We start from the raw sequence: 6,779 nt of genomic DNA, 5'->3' as shown, positions 1-6,779 counted from the left end.
TGGAAGCAGAGCAGAGGCTATCAATTAAATGGGCGCCATTAAGACACAAAAACTCCTGGTCAACTGATTCTATCAGGGCTCAGTGCTGCAGTGAGAAGGCTGGGGAGGATGGTTTTCTTGGGTGCATGTTTTAGAAACACTTGGATCTGATCCTGACCTGTCTGATGCTGTGAATCCCTTTACAAAGTGTGCCCACTGTGCTCCCTTGGCAGGCCTGCCCAGCCTGGCTGTAGGGATGGGGTTGGGAATAATACGAGCAGAGCTAAGTGGGTCTGTCTCCATGGCCCCAGCGAGGCCTGCCAAGGGAGCTCAAGCTTCCTTGGCACAATATACTCAGGGGTGGCACTTTTTTCACCTGTCCACAGTCTTCCAATCTCCTTCTTGGGCAGGATCCTAGGGCAGACCTAAAGAGGATTTCTTGAAGGTTACAGCATCCAGCAGCAGGCTACTCTGGCTCCTCACTGCCAGCAGGCAATGGAATGCTCAGCAGTTCCTGTGGAGGTTCTCTAGGGCTGGAGAAACCCTCCTTGCACCTCTGTTCCCACATCAAATTTGAGAACAACCTGCTTCCTACAATCAGAAGTTCAGCCAGCTGTCTCATAGGGAGGATCCTGAACACTAGGGCAGGCTGTCACACTGTCCTCCAGCCCCAGAATAAGGCACAACTTTTCTGCCTCAGTTTCCTTTTCTGCAAAATTAGGGTAATTGTGGTGGACATCTCAAGGGGGAGGGGGTTCACAGAGATTAATGAGCTCTTTGTAAAGTGCTTTGAATATGAATATTGCTATGGATAGTAAGTGCTAACTATCAATTATTAAGTGGGAGTCAGGTTTCAGGAGCTTTATATCAGGGAAAGGTTAAGGATGTATAATAACAGAAGATATGTAATGAAGCTCAGTACTGCCCCATAGCATTGGCTGTGTGAAGCTAATATCCACAGTAAAATTCCAGCTCTGTAGCCTATGCAGAGTATTTTGCTCTGCTGCTATAATGATGACACTTAGAATTAGACCGACATAACCTAGAGAGCTCTGGGGACTCATCATCTCTGAGATTTCACTTAATTATTGGCAAACTCTGTCATTTAGTATCCCAAGCAGGCTGCACTATGTATAACCAACACATCTAATTTGATTTCATCTTGAATTGCTCCTATGAGTGGTCTTGAATGGGACTGCATCTGGTATCTTGGCAACGTCCCTTCTTCTCGTGGAGAGAGCTATCCTTGAATCCATAAAATGGATCTCTTACAGCAGGGGGGTGAGTGTGCACGTGTGGGGGGGAAGACCTCTGGGAGCACACAAAGGGAGGTTTGGCTTACATGCACATTTGACACATTCAGATTTTTAATACTTTTTTTCTAGATAAATTATGTCTATGAATCTTGGTGTAATTTTTTTTTATTTTTTTTTTTTAGCTAGGGCAGTGGATTTAAGAAGCCCTTAGGATACTTGATCCTTAATTGAAGATTTCAAGAAGGAATTGGTTGCTGTTTGTATGGACAAAACATTATTGCTTTCCTCTCTGTGATATACAATTAAACAGGAGGGTGGGGAATCAACTGTACATTTCAAGGAGAAAAGCAAACTAATCACAAAAGTATAGTCAGAAGGTAATTTTTCTGTGTAGCTGAATGAGATTCAGAATTCTGGCATGTAGGACATTAGAATCACTCAGCTTCCCAAAAACTTAGGACTTCTCTGTTCAGTCAGCCCTCCCTCCTGCAGCTGGCTTGTGAAGAGAAAAAATCACCCCCAGTTTTCATGAAGAGCACAGAAAGGAGAGACAATTCACAACTCACTTCCTTCTTCGGGGTTTTGGATCTTACAGTTTACATAAGGATAAGCCAGGTGAAGGAATGAGTGGTTTCCATAGAGGATGTGTATTCCACTGTGCTCAAGGAGGAAATGTTCAGACAGAGAATAGACATATATGTGTGTGCCACAGTTTCAGTAGCTTCTCTCAATTTCTATTACTCTGTAATAAAATTACATTTTCTTAATTACAGAAACTTATCTGTCACTTAAGACTTGCTGTTCCCTTTTGCTACAGCAAACTTAAATCACTGCATTATCCTACTGGTCAATAAGACCTAATCCTGTAAAGCTGAAAGCACAAGCACTCTTGTTCTGTTCCAGAGCAGGAATATTTTACAACATTTGTGATCTAAACTGCCACAGGGAATACTCTCCCTTTGTGTCACAAATCGAACATCCTCAGGAGTCATGTTTCAGAAGTATGGTCCTTCCAGCTGTGAAAGACAGAGGCATGTCAGGAAGCTCAGGACTAAAATGGACTAACAGTTCAGGTTTTGTTTTATGCTCTGTAACTCAGAAAGTGACACTTTTTCAGTCTTCTTTTGATCATTCCCAGACTACCAAGTTTCAGTAGGACTAAAATACAGATTAGAATCTAGAACATTACCATTACCATTACCATTACTTGGAAACTTGGTGCACTACTTACTACTTGACAAGCTCACAGAAGTTTTTATATTCCCACAGGAAGATCCAGTCTTTTCCTATTCAAAAGAAAGCTGTGGTCATTTCTTGCTTTAAAGACAGACCTTTTACCAGCATCTAGGATTGCAGAAACTGCTTATTTGCAATGATAGTGTCTATTTACTCCTTTACTTTGCCCAGTTCTCTCTAGTAGAGTGAAACCACAGTATCACGTGCACTTGTGTTTGAGTGGTTAAAGTACATTCATCAGCTCTAATAAAGTGCTCAGTGCTTCCTGGATGTACAGGATATGAATCACATAATGTGAAGAAGATGACCACATAGCATCCTCATTACTGAGCCGGGTTAGTGCTCTGCTGCCTGCAGAGCAGCTGTGCTGGTGTGTTACTGTGCACATTCCAACAGACTCAGGAAAGGGAGGGAGATGGATGCAATCCTCTCCTCAGGCACACAGGAATTAATTATGAAAAGGTGTGATTTTTGTTGGTATTTTCTTGTGTAATTACATCCCTGACTTAACATGGCTTCATTCTGACTGTTCCTCCCAGTAACAGCATGGTATCAAGTACAAAGTGGTAACAGCTATTGATATTTGCACTTCAGGTTTGGTCAGAAGGAGGAACTTGTAAGACCTTCCAAATAAATGGGTTTAAAAAATGATGCTAACATCAGGATAGTTTGGATGATTAATAAGGGGGCAATGTTTGGAATCAGGATGGAGTTGGCAGTGTTGCTGGGAGATCTCCAAGTAACCCCACTGCAGCAGAGTTCCTACAGCCTGAGAGCTACACTTCCAGTTCATGCCCAGTTCCACTACACTTCAGCAAAGCTGGACTAACTAGCAAAGAAAAAAAAAATTTATAGCATCTATGAAAATAAGTGATGTCAGGATCAAACTAATCAGAACAAAGGACTCGTGCCTATTTTAAAGTATAAGCAGATCTGGCTTTAATTGCTCTTTTGAAAACTTTTGCTCAACGTGGGCCTTTCTTCAATTTAGAGAATGAAATACAATTTTTGGTTACTTTTAGATTCAAACCATTGCTGGCACTGTGCAATGGAACAGTTTTTTTAAAAAATTCCAGGGCATTCGTTTGATTAAAAATATTGATGACTGCCAGACTAGACAATCTCTCAGGGTCTCTGCCAGCCTTATGGTTCCATGATTTGTCATCACTCTGGAAAAATCTCTGCTCTCATTCCTATCTGTGTAGCTGCACTGTCTTCATTCTACACAGAGAAGAGATGTGGAGAGGCTGAAGTAGCTTGCCAAGAACCAAAAGGGGATTGGTGATCAAATCTGGCCAGAATTCAGCCTTCTTTCTTTCTTCTGTATAACCAAAGACCACGGCCTCTGATAGAACTGCTCAGCTCTCAGAGTTACCTGTCCTACACACCTTGGTGCCTGATCCTTCCAGTAAAGTGCCAATTCCACAAACAATGATTTTTATTAATTTCTTCAGCATTTCTTCATTCTCCTCCTTCCTATCTTTTTCCTAATGCCATCTCTTCACACACCTATGACATTACCTGCATGCCTTCCAGGCCTCCACTGCCACTCTGTTCTCCAGGTTAGGATTCCCATCACTTCCTTCCCAATGGCTTTTGGGGTCACAGAAAGAATCAACATATGTGCAGAGGTGGGAAGAAGGATCAGAGACAGGTTTGATTCTTGGAAAAGGAAAAAAAAAAGGCTGAAGAAGAAGACACAGACTATGCTGGCCTTACCATAAACTGAAGCTTATGAAAATCTCATGAAAGAACTTAACACAGAATTACCAGGAAATGCCAGGAAAGTTTCAGACTCCCTTTTCCCTTTCACCAGCAGGTACAACATGCCAATGCATATGACACACTCACAGCCACAAGACTGCAGAGTTCCTGTCCTTATTCAAATCAAATTTGCAACAACCCCTCAGTATTTGACTTCCAAGAGAAATGAGAACTGTACCATCATTTTGTCTGTCTGTTCCTTGTCCCAGTAATGTTTCAATTGGATGGCCAATTTCTAGGAAAATGTTTCAAAGCTATTAAGTTCCCACATGTTTCATGCAAGTGAGTGTCTGGACAGAAGATGAAAGCCTTTGCCATAAAAAGTTCTTATGCCTCATAACAAAGATCTGTAGGAGGATGTGTGGTTGCCCATCCTGCTCTGAGTTAGGTTCAAACATCTACATTTTCCTCAGTGAATTATTTTTGAGTCTGAATCTCCTCTGGAAAGCCTCTAGCAAGGAGATACCTCATCACCCCCTGACCAACCCAGAACTGCCACCTAAGCTTTTGCTTTGCTTGCTGCAATCACATCTTGGTTTGGAAGATAATTTTAGGGAAATGTAAAAAAAGAAGGAAAATAGAAAAAAGAAAATAATTCTGGATAACAGTGGCAACACACTCTGTATCCTGGTAACACAGCAGCTGTGTACAGAGGCAGATCCTTTCAAAATTTAAAAGACTATTTGGAGAAACCAGTCCCAATAGTCCCATAAGCAGACAACAAAACACAGCAGTGCTGGATGTTGCCAATTTGTCGCTGACAGTGCTTTGTGTCACTACCCTCATTTAGGAACACGAGATGGAAAACACACTCCTAATACCTACTTATCTCCAATAGCCTCTGCCCTTTGTTCATTTCATTTTTGGTATAAATCTACTCTACACACCGTGTTCTTTGGTGAGAGCGAGGGGCCTGGGTGAGATGTGTATAAACATCAGGCAGACGCAGCCTTAGCCAAGCAGCACTACTGCAGCGGGAAGGGCCGGAGACCAGAGCAGCCAGGCAGAGCCATCTCCGGGCCGGCCCTGCCCGGGCACGGCGCGCACGGGCAGCGGGGCCGCGCACGGGCAGCGGGGCCGCGCACCGCGCTCGCCCTGCGGCCACCGAGAGCCCGGCCCGGCGCTGGCGAACCCAGCAGAGGGCACTCCCGAACCGGCGCCAGGAACAGGCGTCAATGCCGCTTCGGCATCTCCAGCGCGGGTCAAGGACCGGCCAGCTCGCCTTTCACACACGCAGGGGCATCCAGAGCGGAAATCCTGACTGCAAATCCTGACTGCAAATCCTGACTGCAAATCCTGACCTTTCTGGGGAAAAAAGTAGAGACGTTCGCTGGCGCGTTGCTCCCCGGTGAGCGTTTGGTTTGCCAGGGGATAAGCGATAGTTTTCCATACGCTCCAGCTCATGGCTATGGCTCTGAGCGCAATATTTCCACCAGGTTTTCTGGCAGTCTAAGAGCTAGGGGTTGTATTTCAACATTTTAAAAAACATTATTAAAACGAAAGAATATAGGGAGGGGCAAAAAAAATTATTTTAATGTGAAGGGAGAAGGCAAGTGCACAATCTGCGGTCTTTGCTTTTCTTTACATTTTGTGCAAACTGGTTGCTTCCTGGTTAATCTTCCCCCGTGGCTGCCATCCTGCCAGACCAGCTCATGTTGCCCTTCCAAGCACAGTACAGTGAAAAGGAGGTTTAAAACTCCATCAGCACTCACAGAATGCATTCAGCAGTGCTTCTCAGTGCCCCCAGCCTCAGCAGCGGCTCCTGTGCTTTGGCTGCACACTCTGCAGGCCACAACTGTGCCAGGATAATCAGCAAGTACTGAGGGGGCTTAGTTCTGGCTTTCCCATTTCAGAGCTGTTCTTTCCTCTGCTTTCAACTGCTCATTTTATTTACTCTATGTTGAATACTCTGTCCCTTGACCCTTCACCTTTCCAGGAAAGTTACTTCAGGATTTTGCCAAACATGCCAGGGTAGCACAGAGGCTGAGCAGGGAGGAAGTCAGGCATTGCCCCTTCTTCCCAGCAGTCAGGCTCTGCAGTGTGCCAGCTCACAGTAAATACTGCTGCTGCTCGCCAATGGGCACTGCCTCCACACATAAACATCACAGCAAAGGTGTAAGGAAGATTTTATTACACCTTTTGGCAAATAGGTTGCTATTTAGAGGTTAATCCAAAAGATTCAGGGAGAATTGTAGCCAGCAGAAGGGTTTAGGAAAGTGAAGGAGAGGCATTTTTACTCCTGAATACAGTGTGATTTTATACCTGCAAAAGTTGAAAAACTTCTCTTCCCCTTGTCCAGCAGAGAAGTGACAGGTATAAAAAAACTCATTTGACTTTGGGGAAATAAAGGCACTAAGAATCAACTCTACATATGCTCCTTTGTCTTCAGATTTAAGTGAAAAATCACCTCTTTCTATCAGTAGGTTTGGTTCTTGTTTAAGTGACAATATTTATTGTAGCTCAGCCTGACTGCACAAAGGCTTGTCCAGCTATTGCTGGGTGGGTTTTGAATTCTTGTAGGTGACTCAAGGAAATAAGATTTAG

This window comes from Erithacus rubecula (assembly GCF_903797595.1).
Source record: "Erithacus rubecula genome assembly, chromosome: 19".
NCBI lineage: Eukaryota > Metazoa > Chordata > Aves > Passeriformes > Muscicapidae > Erithacus > Erithacus rubecula.
The sequence above is the reverse complement of the archived record's forward strand: the minus strand, read 5'-3'. Positions refer to the sequence as shown.